General features: G+C 42.3%; 1 protein-coding gene and 1 long non-coding RNA gene across 2 annotated transcripts in view; one reads left to right on the top strand and one right to left on the bottom strand.

Annotated features, from left to right (window-relative positions):
- Window positions 1-20,921, top strand: part of KCTD16 (potassium channel tetramerization domain containing 16) — a 254,219-nt gene that overhangs the window by 27,953 nt on the left and 205,345 nt on the right. The window lies entirely within an intron of this gene.
- LOC143832474 (uncharacterized) overlaps window positions 1-20,921 on the bottom strand; it is a 44,141-nt gene that overhangs the window by 11,493 nt on the left and 11,727 nt on the right. The window contains exon 2 of the long non-coding RNA XR_013229278.1: window positions 12,261-12,418. This is a non-coding gene — a long non-coding RNA (uncharacterized LOC143832474). The remainder of the gene's footprint in view (window positions 1-12,260; window positions 12,419-20,921) is intronic.

The following is a 20,921-nucleotide window of genomic DNA, read 5'->3' on the forward strand; positions in this document are numbered from 1 at the left end:
GTTATTATTATTGTATGGTTATTCACATGTTATAGACTGTTTCATGTACTGTTCTTATGTTCTTATCTCAACCGCCCTGAGCCTCCGGGGAGAGCGGTATATAAATAAAAAAATAAAAAATAATAAAATAAAATAAAAAAGTTGATAGAATCTATAAAGGAAGCCACAGCCCTTAATCTGCAAGACCTGAGCAAGTCATGCCTAGTGTCACCATAAGTGAGAAGTGACTTGACAGCACAACACACATACAATTATCAATATGTTCCTCTATGAGACAATATGGCTTAGACTGCAAGAAAAGGTAGACATTTAAGCTTTGGAGGAGAGTTGTGCACCTTATGACCTATTCTGGCCAATGTATCTTGTAGATTTGATTGGTCCCTTCTTTGGCTAGCAATATCCATAATGAATTTCTCCTTATAATTTCCAAAATCTGTTGCATGCTTGACTGTAGAAATGCTCGGTAGCAGCTGCTTCATTTTCTTTCTTTGCAATGCCAGATACCTAGGTACTACTAAAGGCTAAAGATAGAATGCAAAATGGACAGTTTTTGGCATATGAACAGAGCGGCTTTTGATTCTCTAGCACCAGAGCAGCTACATTAGCATTACAGTAATATTTTAAAAGGTAATAAATCGTCTAAAAGACTTTAAATGTTTACATTTTAAGTGCTGGTTTATAGTGAACAGCTGAGATACCTATGAATACAAATCATTCTTTTGGAGTGCTTTATCCATCCTGCTTGTAATTTCCCACTGAATGTTACTCATATAAGTGGCTTTTCATGTGTAAACCTGATGTTGATTTGAAAACTGCACAGCTGTAATAGACAAACAGCCTGAGGAAGATGGTTCATAAATTACTAATGTCTCCAGATTCTCGAGGTTTCTGCTGAATGTGCCATCACAAAAAGTGAATAGCAATTTCTGGGTGTTGATTCATTAATTGTGGTGGCGTGAAGATTTTTTGGCTTGAAGGTTAAGCCTATATAAATAAAGTACATAAAACTGTGTGTGGCGGGGGTGGTAGTGTTAATGGATATATTCAGCACAAAGAAAGATGACTCAAATACAACTCCAACTATAGATAAAATAATTAAATAACTAAATAAGCAGAATAAGCTCCCTTCAGGCATCAGAGACACTTTTGCAATAGACTGTAACTGTGAGCTCACTCAGCCTTTGTTTAATGTAGGGAGTGTGTAGATGACTTTGCATCTCTTCCTAATCGTTCCTGAGGAGAAAGCACTTAGCACTACAAGATACATCTAAGCCTTAAAAGCAAGAGTCTCCCAGGGAAGTCATGAGAAATGGCCTCACAATGTGATCCAGCAGATGCTAATATCTATACTCACTTCAGGCACACATTTTCTGCTTGCATTTCAAGGGGATTTCAGTTGAAAGTTGTCCACTATCCATCACTGAGTCACTGTGAAATATAAATAAAATAAGAACAACTCCCCCCCAAGGACCCAAGAAAAAGTAGCAGCATTTCTGCTTCCTTTTTAATTCTAAACCACTGCACCTGCTAGCTAGAGAGTTAAATCGTATTTTTAAAGGCAAAAGTCACTAAAAGCTATATTCATTACTGTAAAAAGTATAGCCATCATGATTCATTTTCTTGATCTTGAATTTGCTGATTTATAGTTAGAGTTGATACTATAAGCCGTATTATTTGGAGCAGCTCTCATCCTGCACAATGTTGCCTAATGTGATTATTAAAATTTTGGACTAGGAATGGGACTGTCTGGGTTCAAAACTCCCCTTGGCTATGAATTTCATGGAATTACACTGCACCATCCATTCTCTTTCAAGTGTAACCGACCTTGCAAGGTTGTGATTCTGATAAAATGGAGAATGATCTCCTGAGTTTCTGTCATCGGGAGCTCCTGAGAGGAGTAGAATAATAATTGGATAAATGTAAAGAGGAATATTCACTTTAGTTTCACATAATGCTGAGCTAAACTATAGTTTTAAGTGGGTAGCCATGTAGTTCTGGAGAAGAAGAGCAAGATTTGAGCCCAAGTAGCACCAATGGTATAAGCTTTTGAGAATCCCTGGCAGAAACTCACCATATTAGATCTCAGCTAGAGTCCTGTGACCCTCCCCCCTGCTTTCTCCCATAGGATTAAGAGAATCGAGAAATTGAGTGTTTGATTGTGGCTTTAATGTTTTAAAATGTATTAATTTATTTAAATTCCTAAATTAGATTTAATTTTCTCTGTAATTTATATTGCTGTGAGCCACCCTGGGTGTCCAGAGAGAGGGCAGCAAATCAATGTAACAATAAATAAGTAAAACTTCTTGATGAATCTGGACAGACCACTTCTGTGTCTGACTAAGAGATTTTTGACTCTCCAAAAGTTATACCCTGGAGATATTGTTGGTCTATAAGATGCTACTATATTATGAGCATCCTTTGTGCATTTAATTATGATTATTCCTGGCTAGCAGAAGAGATGTGACAAAGATCAGCTCTGTACATCTCCAATTCAGTATCAACCTATTTCATTGTTAATTCTCTAGCCCACTAACTGTCTAAGAATCTCCTCCATCCTTGCAAAAACTTTACAGTCCTGTACCTATACGATTCTTTCTATTGGATGGAAATACCACCTCATTAAGACTAATTCTACACTCACTGCATAAAGTACATTCAATGTGCTTTTGCAGCTACTAAAGTACATTATTATCCAACATGTGTGGAATAGTGTTCGGTGTCTTAGGCTCCAGTACTAATGGTCCTTACATCTGTTCTATAGGGATCTAGTATTTAACTGCAATTAGTCTTAGCAGCACATAGAAATAGAGGGAATGGGCAAATTTTTTCTGTGAAGTGTTTTGTTCATGTACCATGCACATGAACAATGAGATAAGTGAGCGAACCTTGATGGACAGTGAATGAAATCAACGTTTATCAGAAATATGCCAAAAGGAAAAGATTCATTTTCTATCAATTCTGTAGTAAGCAGCTTTGGCTGTGGTTTTGAAAGGCCAGGGTAAGATCAAGCTGAGCATTTGAAATGATAGGTGACTTTTTTGAGATTGTACAGTCCTTTCTAAAGCAATTCATAATAGCTGTTTGTGATAAAATGTTCACATCTAGAATGCATGCAGGCTCTATTCCTTATCAAAGATGGGCAGGTTTTTGTCTCGCTGTGTGAACTTTTCACAAATGGCTTTGTAAAGGATTCTTGGACCAGGGATGAAAAGGCAGTAATGTTTTGGGGTGATATTTTCAAACTATGAATTACATTCGTTACAAAGGATATAACTCCATGCACAAAATGGTAAGTATCCCATACCTATTGTTATTTCTTTACTTGCTTTATGTTTCAAGAGCCAAAATGATATACTGATTTTTCTTTACACGCTCAACTGTAGTGTAGGCCTTGTAATATGTGGTGAAACAGGGATTTTCCTATTTCACAGTGTGGTCTTTCCCCCAAGCTTCCTGCAACACATCCAAAACAGACATATAGATTCCTCTCATATTGTGATGTACGCATGGTTTTTCTAGGAGTCTGTATTTGAATGTGCATTGTGGGACAGTTTATAACAACCACTGCTTTCTTATTCATTTGCTTGCTGCTTTTGTGAGTGACTATCAGTTCAAGGACTGGCACTGAGGTGTTAAATTAAACATGAAGTTTCTGGATTTATGGAGCTGCACAACCACGTAATTGCTGCAATAAAGCCAACGGGAGCCTGATTGGCTGCAGTGGGTCATGTCCAAGGCCTCAAATCCCTACCTAAAAAGCTTTTTTTTGTTTGTTTGTTATTTTCATTAGAGTCGAAATGGATCAAAACCAACAAGCCAATACGTACGTGTGAAAACTCAACCATTATGTGTTCTCTATTGCATGTATTTTTATGTGAGGCTAGGAACACATTAATCTTTTATGTGGCTGTGGAACTAGGATGGGAAAGGCAAGAGCCCCCATGGCTCTAAATCAGTATGTCAGTCTAAAAAAGCAGTTTTTAAACTTTTACCCCTGTTCTTTTTATTGGTGTTGAAAATTACACTCCTAAACAGCAAAGCTTCAAACTTTTTAAAAAGAGAAAACTATAGTTATAAACATCAACCTGTAAAATAAAAGTGGAAGTCCAGGATTATATATGAGGTTCCCAATCAACAAACGTTCCATCCTGCATATGTATACACAAAGTCAATTTGGCCATTTTCACAATTTGTATAATCTTTGGTTTTGATCCATTCTTTAGTTGACAGATTTTTAGAAACACGTAAGTGGTAGCCAATTAGCCAAGCAGTTTTCAAACTTTCTATAATCAAGGAATACTTGTTGCATTGACCAATCTTCCTGAATTTCTATGCGGCATATATAAGGCTTTATATTTAGTTAAATGATTAATGGCAGGTCCACATGAAAGATCATGCCACACCTCTAGTTAAAATTCTGGCTTGTTTGTATGTTCCCAGATCCAGCATGGCCTCTGAGCCCAGGACTCCCGATTTAGTGCTCATGGGCACCAGTGCATATTCTAGTAGTGCATGCCAAGTGTTATTAAAAAGTAGACAGGGACTAATTCCACACACGGAATTTGTCCCCAGGATAGCCTTTAGTTGCTCTCGGGTTTTAGTGTTGCTTCCACAAGATGTCAGCAGCAACCTGAAGCTCTCAAGTGGCTGGTGTGAATTTTAGTCAAATTTGCTCTGTGATGAAGGAAATCGCCAAAGCTTGATTTGCTACTTGATTTGCACATTCCCATTTGACTTTTCTGGCAGTAGGGTATGAACAGGGAAAGGAGAGGGTGTGTGATGGAGCAGCCCTCTCCCGATCAACTAGGTGTCCATGCTCTTTGTTTTTAAACCTTACTGTGAACACACAATCACTCATCAGGGTCCAGTTACCAATGCCGGCCTACTAGAAATCTACCCAAACATAAATAGAGATCATTACATGAAGAATCCCCAAAAGAGGAGAGAATATTTCATTGTTGTGGCATTTCTCCATAGCAACGTGGAAGTGCACTTAAAAAAAAAAATCGGACTTGGGGTGGGGGGGAGAGGAGGTTTGAGTCATCAATGCAACCGCTGTGCAGGGATTGGTGCTTGTGGTGATTGACAAGCTGAGGAGCAGGGAGAGAACTTCATGTTGTTTTCTCTTGCTGCCTCATCAGGAGGCAAAAAGCCGCAACGAGGCGGCAGAAAAACATGGGAGGGGTCTCCCATCAGGAAGCTTTCCTGGTATTCTTGGAAGAAACTTCGGCACTCGATCCATATCAGTCTGGCTTCCGACCTGGCTATGGGGTGGAGACGGTGTTGGTCGCCCTGTTGGATGACCTCCGTCGCCAGCTGGATAGAGGCGGGTCGGCAGTGCTGGTTCTTCTGGACCTGTCGGTCGCTTTTGACACCGTGGACCACAAACTACTGGTCCACCGCCTCACCGAAACGGGGATACAGGGCACAGCTTTACGCTGGATACGCTCCTTTCTCCAGGACCGGACCCAGAGGGTAGCAGTGGGAGATGAGCTCTCGCGCCCCTACAGACTTCCTTGTGGAGTCCCACAGGGCGCAGTCCTCTCTCCAGTTTGGTGTAGTGGTTAGGAGTGCGGACTTGTAATCTGGCATGCCAGGTTCGATTCTGCGCTCCCCCACATGCAACCAGCTGGGTGACCTTGGGCTCGCCACGGCGCTGATAAAACTGTTCTGACCGGGCAGTGATATCAGTGCTCTCTCAGCCTCACCCACCCCACAGGGTGTCTGTTGTGGGGAGAGGAATGGGAAGGCGACTGTAAGCCGCTTTGAGCCTCCTTCAGGTAGGGAAAAGCGGCATATAAGAACCAACTCTTCTTCTTCTTCTTCTTCTTCTCCCACATTGTTCAACGTCTTTATGCGCTCTCTGGCCGAGCTGGTGCGGAGTTTTGGGCTGGGTTGCCACCAGTACGCTGATGACACCCAGCTCTATCTCCTCATGGACGGCCGCCCGGACTCTCCCCCGGAACCATTTGCCAGATGTTTGGAAGCGGTGACAGAATGGTTCGAGCAGAGTCGCCTGAAACTCAACCCCTCCAAGACAGAGGTCCTGTGGTTGGGACATAGGGGGCGGGAGCAGGAAGCGCGCTTACCCACCCTGGGATGGACGCACCTTACCATCGCGTCCCAGGCCAGGAATTTGGGTGTGATCATTGACGCCTCCCTGACCTTGGAGGTGCAGGTCAAAAGAGTAGCGGGCCAGGCATTTTTCCAGCTTCACCAGGCCCGACTACTAGCACCCTACCTGTCCCCCGAACACCTAGCCACAGTGATCCATGCAACGGTCACCTCCAGAATAGATTTCTGTAACTTGCTCTACGCGGGCCTTCCCTTGTCCTTGGTCCGGAAACTCCAGCTAGTGCAAAATGCAGCTGCCAGGGTCCTCACTGGTACACCTTGGAGGGCCTACATTCAGCCAGTGGTGAGGCAGCTGCACTGGTTGCCAATTGCTGCCCGGATCCGGTTCAAGGTTTTGGTTTTAACCTTCAAGGCTTTATGCGAGTTGGGACCCACATACCTGAGGGACCGCCTATCACCCTATGCCCCCCGCAGAGCCTTACGTTCTGCGGGAGAAAATCTGCTGGTCGTTCCCGGCCCCAGGGAAGCACACCTGGCCTCGATCAGGGCCAGGGCCTTTTCGGTCCTGGCCCCTACCTGGTGGAATGAGCTCCCGGGAGAGCTGCGGGCCCTGCAAGATCTTCCATCATTCCGCAGGGCATGGAAGACGGAGGTCTTCCGCCAGGTTTACGGTTGAGGCCGAGGCTAACATCTATGCCCTCCCCCGGGGACCCGGGACCTGGGATTGAGATTGGGGATTAGTACCATCAGTATCCCCTCTCCACCTGCTTGTAGTAGGAGGGGGAGGTTGATTAGCCTATCTTGCCAGGTTAGCTTGCTAACCGATAATGTTATATTGTAATTGCTGTTGAGGGATTTTAATGGATTTTATTGGGGTTTTTAAAATGTTGTAACCCGCCACGAGCCGTAAGGGAGTGGCGGGCAATAAATCGAAAGATAATAATAATAATAATAATAATAATAATAATAATAATAATAATAATAATAATAATAATAATAATAATAATAATAATAATAATAATAATAATAATTGTGTGGCTTCCAACTGCACATTTGCAAGCAGGAGGTAGTGCAAGTTTTATGCTTCCATTTGGAATTGGTCAAGGCCAGGTAGTTTTTTGATTCCCCACTGGAGATTTGATTGACTGCACATTTTTTAAAAATCTGGTTTTGGAAAAAGCCACTACCACAGTCAAGGATCTTCTCTGTGTGACTAAGATGCAGCCACCATTTTGTGTCTGGCTATGCTTCTGGCAGCAGCCATTTTGTGGCAGCCATTTTGTGACTACCCTCACCACATTGTGGCAGAATTCCAAAGGTGTCTGGTGGCTCAAAAATATTGGGGACTCTTGTCCTAGACCTTATTTTCAAGATCCTCCATAGGTTTGCCCTTACCCTCCCAAGCTAATCTTAATTTCCCATATACCTCTGCCTATGTGATCTCCAGCTTTACCATCTGGGGAATGCCGTGGACATAGTTTATCTGGATTTCAATAAAGCTTTTGATAAGGTTTCACATGATATTCTTGTTCACAAGTTGGTAATATGCGGTATGGATCCTAATTCTGTCAGGTCGATCAATAACTGGTTGACAAATCGTACCCAGAGGATACTTGTTAATGGTTCAGCATCTTCTTGGAAAAGAGTGACAAGTGGAGTACCCTAAGGATCTGTCCTGGGGCCTGTGTTGTTCAACATAGTTATAAATGATTTGGATGAGGGATTAGAGGGGATACTTATTAAATTTGCAGATGATACTAAACTGGGAGGGGTAGCAAACACAACTGAAGACAGCAACAGAATACAGGATGATCTTGATAGGCTCGAGAAGTGGGCTAAACTGAATAAAATGAAGTTCAATCGGTACAAATATAAGGTTCTGCATCTAGGTAGGAAAAACCAAATGCACCAATATAAGATGGGGGAGACTTGTCTTGGCAGTTGCATGTGCGAAAAGGATCTAGGAGTCTTAGTAGACCATACATTGAACATGAGTCAGCAGTGTGACTCAGTGGCTAAAAAGGCAAATGGGATTTGGGGCTGTATGAAATGGAGTATCGTGTCCAGATCACAGGAGGTGATGGTACCGCTTTACTTTGCTCTGGTTCAGCCTCACTTGGAGTACTGTGTTCAGTTTTGGGCACCCCAGTTGAAGAGGGATGTTGACAAACTGGAACATGTCCAGAGGAGGGCAACAAAGATGGTGAGGGGTTTAGAGACCAAGACGTATGAAGAAAGGTTGGGGAAGCTTGCTCTGTTTAGCCTAGAGAGGAGACGACTGAGAGGGGATCTGATAACCATCTTCAAGTATTTAAAAGGGTGCCATATGGAGGATTGAGCAGAGTTGTTCTCTCTTGCCCTGGAGGGACAGACCAGAATAAATGGGATGAAATTAATTCAAAAGAAATTCCATCTAAACATCCGGAAGAAGTTCCTGACAGTTAGAGCGGTTTCTCAGTGGAACAGGCTTCCTCGGGAGGTGGTGGGTTCTTCATCTTTGGAAATTTTTACACAGAGGCTAGATAGCCATCTGACGGAGAGGCGGATTCTGTGAAGGCAAAGGGGTGGCAGGTTACAATAGATGAGTGATTGGGATGTGAGTGTCCTGCATAGTGCATGGGGGTTGGACTAGATGACCCATGAGGTCCCTTCCAACTGTATTATTCTATGATTCTATGAACCACCTCCCAGAGCATTTGTTTGGTGCCTATTCTCTCATTTCCATCAAACCCTTTCTCAAAACCTACCTTTTTTAAAAAATTCCTTTGGCATTGCCCCTCTTTCCTACTGAAATAAAGCCAGAGCATATATGAATGTACACTCATTGGCCAGCAGATTGCTAGCTCCAAAGTCTACCTGCAGAGTTACAACTCTGGTCTGTGCCAAGAGATGATAACAACTTGCTACCGAGGAAGGGAAACGCTCCTTTTTAAAATAAGTATGTCATTGGCTATATTTTGTTGGTGCAGTGATTTCATCCAAAATCAATGTCTGTTCTAGAGATATTTCTTTTTCTTTTTTTCCTGGGTTATTTTTTTACAGTTGTTGGAGGAAGCTCTGCAGGTTGGAGTCTTGTAATAATACTAATTGGAGTCTTGTAATAATAGAAACACCTGTAATGGATTTCCTGATGTATTTGGATTTTGAGTTAACATACTGTTTTAGATTGTTCATGATTTCCAGTTTTCTAAGCCTCTTTAGGTCCTATGTTCCAGGGGAAAAGGAACATATAAATATTACAAATAAATACATATTGTACTTTTTATCCCCGCCTTCCCTCTCTCCTTCTATTATCTCTATTCAAAATGCTTGTCTGCTACTACAGATTTTTTTTTACATGTGGACCCCTCATTTGTTTCCAAAATACTCCATAGTTCCGCAGGACACAGTCTGGACATTCTGGATGCTGTACCGAACTTTTCTGGCTGACAAAGCCATTACAAAGTGGCTTTAATATATTAAAAAAGTAAATGAGTGACTTAAAATGCAATCCTAAACTGAGTTGCATTCTTCTAAGCACATTGACTTGAATGGATTTGGAAGCACATTGATGAATGGACTTCTTTAGTCAGTGCCATTTGGTACATTCGGTAGAATCACAAAAACGTTTTGTGGATTGTCTTGCTGCAAATATGTATATATTAAGGTTGTGCATTTGGATATTTCCAAGCCAAAATTATTTCCCAAAGTTTGCTGTTTCATGTCCAGTTGATAACCAAAATTACCCCTCCCCCCTTTAAAAAAAAGAAGCCAACTTAGGAGTAATTAAAATTTATCTCCTGAACTTTTGGAAGTGTTTTGAGTTCAGGGCAGGCAACAGGAATCATGATACTGATGAAGGGTGGGGAGAAGAAACATTTCACTGCTGTGGCCCTCCAGAGGCTGAAGAACCCACCACCTTAAACATTAATGGCTGACTGTTTTCAACTGTCTGAGTCTGGATTTATTGCCCAATGGTTTCTCTCAAGGCCAGGTATATTGCAATGGTTCTTTAAAGTTTCTGCAGCTCAGCTGGGTCTCTTCTCCCTGCTTGCTGCTCCAGCTGCCTCCAGGCTGGAACAGTGTTTTTAATTTCATTTTTAAGATTTTCTGGTGCCAATCTTCCCAAACCCCTCATAGATGTCAAGAATGGTATTGACATTGCCAAGACTTCACAGTAACAAACGTAATATTCTTCCCATGATTCTGAAACAAAATTATATGGGAATGAATTTAAGCTTTAATATATGAGAGGGGAAAATTGCATGTTTAAATGAAGAAGGAAAAAAACCCATCTCATGCACTTCCAAATACAGCATAACCAGAAGACGATAAGATGGAATTTAAAAGTGTTCTTACACATTTGATGTTCTCTCAGTGAATATCAGTAATGACTATAAAATGACTTCCGAGTTTGTTGTAAACTGAAAGGAGATGATCCAAGTATGGAATTGTTCTAACTGTTTTGATTGGCTTGTGACAAAAGCATACACTGAAAACCAACTGCTTCAACAGAGAAGATTATGCTGATGAGACCACCTATATAAAGAGCACAATTGGTTCCCCCTACCCAATGATATATGTACATTTTAAGCACCCTACTTGCCAATAATTGTGGTCTTCTGCAGAATCATCCACATTTTTATTCATATCAGAGGTGGTCAATTAGCAATTGGGAAAAGAGTCATTCTTCTGTTTTGTCTACCTATACAGTCCTATCTATGCTATAATTTTATTCATACATTTTATCTCTCATCGCTTTCCCTAAAGAAGTCTTAGAACTATAATTTGGCAAGGGCACTGACTGATAAAAAATAAGGAACTTTCACTCTCAAAGCGAGATGGAAAATATTGCTCACCTTCAACATTGGGAATACTGAACTGAAATTCTATAAAGTTAAGATCTAAACTTTTTTCCTTGCCAACCCACTATATTCCAACTGAGAAAACATAGTGGGGGTGAGTTCTTTTGTAGTCATTTCTCAGAACCCTCAATAAGATTTGAAGCTACTATCTCCCTATTTGGGGAGAGTGAATGATGGAGGAGGCAGATATTCAGACATTTTCAGAGCCCAGAAATGTCCCCCCCCCCAAAAAAAGGGGCCATGGAACAGTGATATATTAAGCATAAGCGGATGGGGTTGAAAATCCTTTTTTATGCTGCCAGCGGGGCCTTCGAATCTAAGCCTCCCTATAGTCAGAATTCATGGTGTTGCTACCACAGGCAATGTGAGAATTTTTGTTGTTATTGGTCATTAGGTCTGAAATCAATGTGAACATATTTATATAGATTTTTAATCTAGCACATTTGTCAAAATATAGATTTTTCTTCTTAAAAAGAGAGGCAAGAACAGCTCTTGAGGGGACCAAACTTCACAAAGCTATTTGCTTTATTACTTTGTCTGAACAAATGAATGTGTAAATTTAGGCACCACTTGTCACTCCACAGGATAAAGATACTGCCTGATGAGAAGTAAATAAATAATTGCCACGAAATGTGTCCATTGGTTTCCTTGAGGCAGTGAATTTAAATTAGAGCTTGTTTATACCCTTCCAATAATCCTAATAAATGCCCTTGCAGGGATGTTTTGAGGTTTATGCACTTAATAATCTATGCCACTCACATGGGAGGGCTGTTATTTGTACATTCCAGTGACCTGTCTATGAGCTCACACAGATATGGATGAGTATGCGTGATCCTCTGACCATCTGCATTGCCTCAAGGATTATGATAAGGTCTTAGTATGAAAAAAAAGTAGTTGATCAGAACTTTGACCTTTTCACACACCAGGAAATATGGTTGCTTACAGGGGGGGGAAACACTGTTAGAGGGGGGAAATATATGACACTAAGCAGAATTCTATATGCCTTCACTTATAATTTCTTGTTCTATTATTCAAATTTAAGATCTGAACCAATTCAGAATCTACTAGGAGTTTTTATTATTTTTCTTTATGAAGTACCTAGATGCACTGGGTATTATACAGAACTAAACTATTAAATCAATCAATCTTTATTTTTCTATCCCACCCTTTCCATAAGACTTACGACAGGTAATACCATATTTTGGAAACTTGATCAGTCTGTCTTCTCTGCATCCAGTCATTCTGTCACGTATTGATGGGTCAACTGTTTTTCCCCCAAGAAGTCTGTTGCTATAAAGAAAGCCACTGAGTCTGGTCCACCACAACTTTTTGGGGACTTACTTTTGAATATTCTGATCTGGCAACTCTACCTTTGCTTCTTCCATTTTCTCAAGAAACTTGTAGCTCTTCGATGGTCTGACAACCCAATGGGTGGAGCTCATTCATCAAACTAGGAGCTTTAGATGATGTTTCCTTCAGTTTGTATATCCCATCACTGCCTGAAGAAGAAAGACAATATTGTCAACATGAAACCTGTGCTCATTTGTAAGAGCCAGCTGGCAACATGATGATGTCTATGACTACACTCTAATCTACTTGTTGATGTTTGGGGGTGTAAATACAACAGGGTTGACATTTCTCTGCCACATTGAGAAAGACAGGCCCTACTCTTGCTTCTTGCTGAAATGACAAGACCTTAATGGTTCTATGACATGGTTTGGATCTATAAAAGAGGGAAGGAGGGAGCCCATCCGGGAGGGGGCATTTTCCTCCTACTACTTTGCTTCAGAGGGGAAAATGTTCCCCACACTCCTCCCACCAGTGTTATATACATGTTCAATGTGCATAACAAGCTGCAGTTCTAATCACACAATCCCAGTTATATTTGATCGCTATGACTTGCTATACCAGTTCACAATTATGTATTCTTACTCTGAGTGTGCCTATCACCTAGGTGCCACCAACAGCATGTCTCCTGCTTATCTCTTAACAGCACCAGCAGTAAATTTGCCAAGTTGTTATGTTGCAGGTTCGCCACCCTTTAGTCCTCATTTCATTCAAACAGGGCAGCAAGCTATTTTGCAAATGAGGAAACTGCTGTCGCTGGGAGTATAATTGTGATTTGGCATATTGCGTACAGTACGGAAATTTCAGTGGAACAGATGGGGATCAGGATTTCAGCTTAACACTTGTGAGATGCAGCAAGCCGAAGTACTGAAGTGATGTACTTGTTATTTTTATTTCAAGCAGGTTAGGCAGAAATTACGTTGTGATTATTGTTATTGTCTCTGTCCTTGTCAACCTATGGCAAGCATTTCAACAATTTCTCCCCTCTCCCTTATAATTTGGTAATGCAAGGTTTTGCTCCAGACACATTTGAGTCCCTTTCTGCCCCCTTCCCCTTACTCTGTGTCCTGACTGTTTCTTCTACAATATCCTTTTCCCAAAGGCTTTTTCAATTTCACACCTAACCTATAGCTGCACTCCTTGAAGCCTTAACAGTGATAGCTGCTGAAGAGAACCTGCCAAGTACAATTACAGTTGCTTTTCTCTCCAGAAGTGTCAACACTGTGTATTCAGTTTTTCCTCCTGGGGGGAATTGCCCCCTCTTTGTCACCAAGAAGAACAAATCACTTGTCAAACATTCTGAAACATTTTCTTGACACTGCAAGCCAGAAAAAAAGAGATGAAGAATGGGATCATGCAAAATGGAAAGACTGGTAATTAAGGGCTGTTCCCCTTATAAAATGTGTCATGTCTATATTTGCAGGCCAAAGCAAATTTGGGAACCACAAAACAGAACCTTTTCGCCAAAGAAGACAGATGGAAGTCCATGACTTTTCACTGTTCTGAAGTCTTTCCTCTATGATAGATTTCTGAAAAGCCACCCTTATGAGTTCAGATTCTTGTTAGAATGCGTCACTAGCATCCAAGATCAAGATAGTTCATGCCATAGTATTCACCATTACTATATATGGTTGTGAAAGTTGGACAATGAAGAAAAATGACAGGAAGAAAGTTGATTCATTTGAAATGTGGTGATGGAGGAGAATTTTGAGAATACTGAGGACCACCAAAACGACAAATATATGGGTTCTAGATTAAATCAAGACTAAATCAATTCCCAATGAGCTTCTTGTGGCGCAGAGTGGTAAGGCAGCCGCCTGAAAGCTTTGCCCATGAGGTTGGGAGTTCAATCCCAGCAGCCGGCTCAAGGTCGACTCAGCCTTCCATCCTTCCGAGGTCGGTAAAATGAGTACCCAGCTTTCTTGCTGGGGGGTAAACGGTCATGACTGGGGAAGGCACTGGCAAACCACCCCGTATTGAGTCTGCCATGAAAACGCTAGAGGGCGTCACCCCAAGGGTCAGACATGACTCGGTGCTTGCACAGGGAATACCTTTACCTTTACCTTTAAATCAATTCCCTAGAAAATAAAATGTCTAAACTGAGGCTATCATACTATCATATGAGACCACAAGAGTCACAGGAAGATGCTAGACAAAGCTGAAGGAAGCAGGAAAAGAGGAAGACACAATATGAGATGGATTGAGTCAATCAAGAAAGCCACATCTCTCAGCGTGCAAGACCTGAGCAGGACTGATAATAATAGGATGTTAAGGAGTCCATTAATTCATAGGGTCACCACAAGTCAGAAGTGACTTGGTGGCAATTAACACACACACAGGAGTTCAGGTCTCCCACTGATTTTAAAATTCATTCTGACTTCTTTTTCAAACAGCAGCACATTATTCTGCCAGTAATGTTAGCAGTAGGTACAGCTTGCAGTGAGCATATTAATATTGTTAATCCCTGTTTTGTCTTTAGTGTTAAGGGAGGGAAAATAGTGTTCATCCTATATCCAGGTGAAGGGAATGGAGGAGTCTTCCTTTTACAAGACAGACCTTGCACACAAACACAAACTAGTAACAATCTGCTCCTGGACTATTTCACTATCACTTTCAAGCATCCTGTGGAAAATACAGAAAATGATAGTTATATGTTCCAATTACAATTCAGTTTTGAACTACTGTTACTGTGATGCAAACCCAACTGATATTAGTTTCATGAGTACACAAATGGTAATTGGCCAGCACAATGATATCATCAGTTGTATTATTGTAATTCTAGAGTTACTATGCTTATGACTTACACTAAAGTTTCCAAAAACAAAATTGTAAATATGAACATGGTTAGTTCATTGTGTTTGTTTGGTGGTGTGGAACCAATGAGTTGTATTGTTGAAAGTAGCAGACTGGCTGTGCAGTCCTAAGCAATAGACTTTGAAAACTGTAATTATGCTAAGGAGTCCACAGTAAAACTAGGGAGATCATAGTTCAGATTTTTCTCAGTCTAACCCAGGGATTCCCACCAGTGGGTCTGTGGGAGTTTGGGAAGGGCTCCACATTTCCTCTCCTGCCTTAGTGAATTCACCCACAATCTGGGGGACCAGCTGTTTCCATTTACTCCCCTTCCCCTCCCAAGCATGAAGAAGAAGAAGAAGAAGAAGAAGAAGAAGAAGAAGAAGAAGAAGAAGAAGAAGAAGAAAGAAGGAAGAAGATGAGTTGGTTCTTATATGCCACTTTTCTCTACCCAAAGGAGTCTCAAAGCGGCTTACAGTCACCTTCCCTTTCCTCTCCCCACAGCACACACCATGTGAGGTGGGTGAGGCTGAGAGAGCCCTGATATCACTGCTTGATCAGAACAGCTTTATCAGTGCCGTGGCGAGCCCAAGGTCCCCCAGCTGGCTGCACGTGGGGGAGCATGGAATCAAATCCGGCTCACCAGATTAGAAGTTTGCGCTCCTAACCACTACAACAAGCTGAGTGAATTCTCTTGTGGTTTCTGTGCCTGGGAGGGGGCAGATCCTGCACACCTACTCCCACATTCAACGATGTCATGTCTCCCCACTTCCAATCCTTCCTGAACCTGCCTGTTAACATGGTGGTGATGTTACTTCTGGGGGGCATGGTACGGAGGTGTGGCCTGCTGACATCACTTACTTGAAGCCTGGAAAATTATTTCAGGGGCTCCTCCATGGTTGAAAAAAGCTGGTCTGACCTATTGCACTGGGAATAAAATGGAAGAAAGAACCATGCCTTGGTTTGTCAGAGCTGTGACTCTTAGAAGCTTATACCCTGAAAAACATGCTGGTTTCTGAGAGGCTACTGGATTTGATTCTATCTCTTCTACTACAGACCAACATAGCTATGAATGTGCATGAACCAGGACAACTCAATTTGGTATGCCCAGTTCTCAAAACGTGCCATCAAAACATTTTGACTCTAAATGAATTGGTTTGGTTTGTGATGTGGTAAAATGGCCCTATGGTGTGCTAGCAAGACCAAATGTATGGAGGTTCTCCAAGTGATGCTTCTATACCTGCCCTCCAAGTTTGATGAAGATTGAGGCCCATTCTGCACCAGGATCAATGTGGCAAATTGGTTTTGGAAAGAAAAAACGCAATAGTGGAATTCGTTGTTATGCATACCTGACTTTGTAGTGGAATCCAGTTGCGTTTCAATCGTTTCCCACAGGTCTCAACAAAAATCACTAGGAAGGAAGCGATATTTCCTGAGCTTTGTCCCGCCCCTGGCTGTCAATCAAACGAGCAGCCAATGGGCAGCTGTTATCATGCTCCCGAAAAGCCCCTTTCCCTTTAAGGCAGGTTAAAAAAAAACACGTTGCATCGAATCTGCGTTGATTCGTTGCAAAGGAGAGATCCATCTAGCTGGCAGGTGGCATGTGAGCTGCCATTTCATTGTTGCCACGCTCCCCCGAGTGAAAAAAAAATCCCCCCCCCCGTGCACGGGCGCGATTTTCGGCTGAAAATAAAGGGAACCAGCAAACGGGGCTGTGTGGTGCTTGGTGACTTAAAACAGCTCTGTGGAGGGACTGCAGCTGGGGAAGCCTTGCTGGGTGAATGAAGGCTCACCAGTTCATTGCTCTCCGCTCGCCCCGAGAAAAAAAAAATGGTGATCGCTTCGCCAGAAGATCAGAGGAGAGAGCCAGGGGGAGGAACTTTGCCGAAACCGCAACAATGGTAACGCACAGAACTTTTTGCTAGTGTTGCAGATTGGTTGCAAGAGTGTAGCACTTTCCCACTCTACAATGAAGCGCTTCTAGCGGGACTGTTTCAGGAGTGTGGCAGATTGTGTACGACGTTGTGCATAACTGCATTTTAGTAGCGATTACAATTTGCCACACTCCTGCTACAATGAATCTGTGAGGAATGGGACTGAATTTATGGGGTCTGAGTTACAGCCTCCCCCCAAAGAAGGTGACCCCAGGAAAGTGCTTTCTGGGGAAATGTCAGATGCATGTTCAGGAGGTTCAGGAGTGTGTAGAATGTATCCTGTGCAAACTAGAGAAACCAAATATGTATCAGATCTGGCTGATTCTCCTTTGTGTACCCTCCATGTTATGTGCAGATTAGTTTTATGGGGTCTGAGTTACAGACCGAACAAAGAACCCCCTATCATTCATTGTTTCCATTGGAGGGGAAAAAACAACAAAAAAACAAGGGCAATAGAAGCCCAGTAGAATACAATCAAACTCCTAATCAAATCACAATCAAATCTCTGCAGTAGAAACTGAATGTGGGAGCATTTTTGCAAGCCCAACAAGATTAGTACCAGTATGGCACCCAACAGGACTTTTCGGAGGAATGTCAGATAGATTCAAGATTATATGGAATGTACCTTTTGCAAGCTACTGACACCAAATGCATAGCCACACACACACACACAGGCCAAACACGTAAATCATCTTGTCACAATCCACCCCTAGATAATTTCTGGTTATTCAGCATTAGTTGAACACATTGTACAAATAAGAATTCACCAGTTGTGAATTGTATAAATGCAATGGAAAGGGGTAGTCAAATGAGGGCCTGCTTGTACAGACAGATACTTATTGACATAGATGTTTCCTCTAGTGGATGTTGTTTGGAAAAGCTGATGTTTTGAGGTAGATGTTATTTCATGAGGTAGGTGTTGGGTGAGGGAGGCCCACCATCATGTGGCTAAGGCAGCCATCCTCCCAACCAAGGACACAACCTGCAGACCACCTGCTGGATCAACCCAATGAGGGGGAGGAATAGGGGAACTTGCAGGGAGACACCAAGAGGGTTCAGAGGAGAGTGACGAGGATGATCCATGGCCTGGGGACCAAGTCCTAAGAGGAAAGGTTGAGCGGCTTGGGAATGTTCAGCCTAGAAAAAAAGAGGCTGAGAGGGGACATGATTGCTGTCTTTAAGAAATTGAAAGATTGTCACTTAGAGAAGGGCAGGGGAAAGTTCTACTGGCAGTAGAGGACAGGACCCACAGTAATGGATTTAAACTGTGTGTAGCATGGTATGAGCTAGATATCAGGGGGGAGGGGGGTTTCATGGTCAGAGTAGTTCAACAGTGAAATCAGCTGCTAAAGGAGGTGGTGAGTTCTCTTTCACTGGCAGCCTTCAAACAATGGCAGATACTTATCATGGATGCTTTAGGCTGATCCTGCATTGACTAAATGGACTAAATGGCTTATATGGTCCCTTCTAACTCTGTGATTCTATGACAACAAGAAGCCTGGATCTTGCCGTGAGGTCTAGAGTGGGGTAGCCCAGCAGGAGGAGGTTGACCTTGAGAAAGGCCAACTCAGCCACCCTGCCTAGATCCTGGTAGGAGCAGTGGAAACTGATAATGTCTCTCAGGTGAGAGAACACCTGCTCACTTTGGGTACTGGTGGGAGGGGAAGAGAAGATATTCATGGTCATGCAGGAGAAGTCAGATCAGATGGCAGTATTGCATAACTAGTATTTCAGTGAATTGGCAGAGGCAAGCGCAGGTGAGGTACTGCTGACCTTCTGATCACCATTGACAAGCAGTAGCAAGTTTTTTCCCTGGCTATGCTTTTTGATGCAGCTGTGCCATCATATAACTCCTTCCCCTCCTCTATCACTTCCTCAGCCTCTTCTACCTCCTGTACCTTCTGGCCACAAATGCTGGTTTGTAGCTTCTGCACTTCTATGCAGAGCTCACAATTGCACTACAATGCTTCCTTTTATCTGGGGATCACTGATATAGGCCAGGTTTTGCACCCCTTCCTTGCAGAGGGGATGCAACCTGGTGATGATGCCCACCTGCAACCTTGGTGCCAAGGCCTTGACCCATGGGAGAACAGCTATCCCCTAGGGCCTGGTTGCAGTGCAGAGGTCAGTGTCCAGTCCAGCTCTTGGATCAGGGGAATAAATTGCCCCAGGCTGGCTGTAGATGTGCAGAGCACTTTGGTGGGGGCCTGGAAGTGCTTTAGGAAACACACAATTTGTAGTTCCAATGGGTGGATAAATAAAATAAGTGTAGTTCCAATGGGTGGATGCACTTCTCCCTGCTGATAGGGAGCAACAGGCATGATACTCCCTGCTGACAGCACTAATGAGCATGATACTACTCCCTACTACATGTTTTGCCTACATGTATCTGGTGTCTATAGGGCTCGTATTAAACTATTCGAAAAAAGTTTCTATCTATTTCTAAGACCCTGGCCTGTTGCTTTTGTATGAGAGTGCTTCAGATACATATTTATTTGTTTATTTATATCATAATGATAAGGCTCGTGATACAGTGATAAAGAAACAAACCATTAACTAATTATAAGCATATGTATTCTTCCACTGAAGAATCAAAATACATAGAAGGATGGGTGCTGATCTCAAATTTTAGCACAAATCTTCTTGCTGAATAACTTCTTCTTCTTTTTTTTTTACTAATTTCTAAATTCTTACTCATACGATAAAACTTTCTGAACTTGAATGACATCAGCAGTGTTTGTTGGGTTAAAGACCAACTAAGATTCCCTTGCTATGAATTTACATTGTTAATAGGCTGTTAAGGCCAACAGAGTAAATAATCAGCATTTTAAAAGCCCCCAAGTATCTATTTACATGCTAATGAAATCTTTTTTATTTTCCTTTTTTTGTAAATGAGAATTGTCTGCCTTTTTTATTCATTTGACACCGTAGGCAATTAGGTAAGCAATGCATTTACATTTTTTAAAAGGGTGGGCAGACTCTGAGTGTTGTCATCATTGTTAGGAATAATTCTCCAGGGAGAATTCTCTGATCAGAGAGTGCCCATTACAGAATATTCTAATTTGACAGCTTGATGTGTTGAAAATGATGGTGGATGGGTATGTGTTTTTTGTTTTTGTTTTTTTTGTTTTTTGCCAGAAGATAGCTCAGGGAAATATATATGTCATCTATTCAATCCCAGTGTTTGTGTGGACAGAGCTTGACCTGATATGTAAAGGCAAAGGGAGGGACAAGAGACAGAATTAAATTAAACTGTTCTCCGAGTGTTTACTATCTCCTTGTCTGTGCAGCTGTAATGTTCTTGGTAACATAATCTATTCACTCAAAATAGTTACAATACATAAGCATAGTTTAGGATAAGGACCTGGGGATCCCATGGAACTGCAGCTCATCTCCAAAATACATAGCTCAGTTTCCCCTGGAGAAAATTGAAGTTTGTAGGATGGTCTGTATGGCACTGTACCCAACTGAGGTCCCTATCCTCCCCAGGCTCCCTCTTCAAATCTCCAGAAATTTTCCAACCTAGATCTGGCAATCCTATTCTCTCATTCCCTGCTGCTGGCTAGAAGGGACATCTGCTGGCTATCCCCTCTGGCAGGGTGATAACCAGTTGCAGCTACCATCTGGAGTCCAAGCTGAGCTGGGCAAGATGAGTGGGCAAGAGTGTGGTCACAGGAGCTGTTGATGTTGTTGTTAGGTGCGAAGTCATGTCTGACCCATCGTGACCCCATGGACAATGATCCTCCAGGCCTTCCTGTCCTCTACCATTCCCCGGAGTCCATTTAAGTTTGCACCCACTGCTTGAGTGACTCCATCCAGTCACCTCATTCTCTGTCGTCCCCTTCTTCTTTTGCCCTCGGTGGCTCCCAGCATTAGGCTCTTCTCCAGGGAGTCCTTCCTTCTCATGAGGTGGCCAAAGTATTTGAGT

This window comes from Paroedura picta, chromosome 3 (genome assembly GCF_049243985.1).
Source record: "Paroedura picta isolate Pp20150507F chromosome 3, Ppicta_v3.0, whole genome shotgun sequence".
In the NCBI taxonomy this organism is placed as follows: domain Eukaryota; kingdom Metazoa; phylum Chordata; class Lepidosauria; order Squamata; family Gekkonidae; genus Paroedura; species Paroedura picta.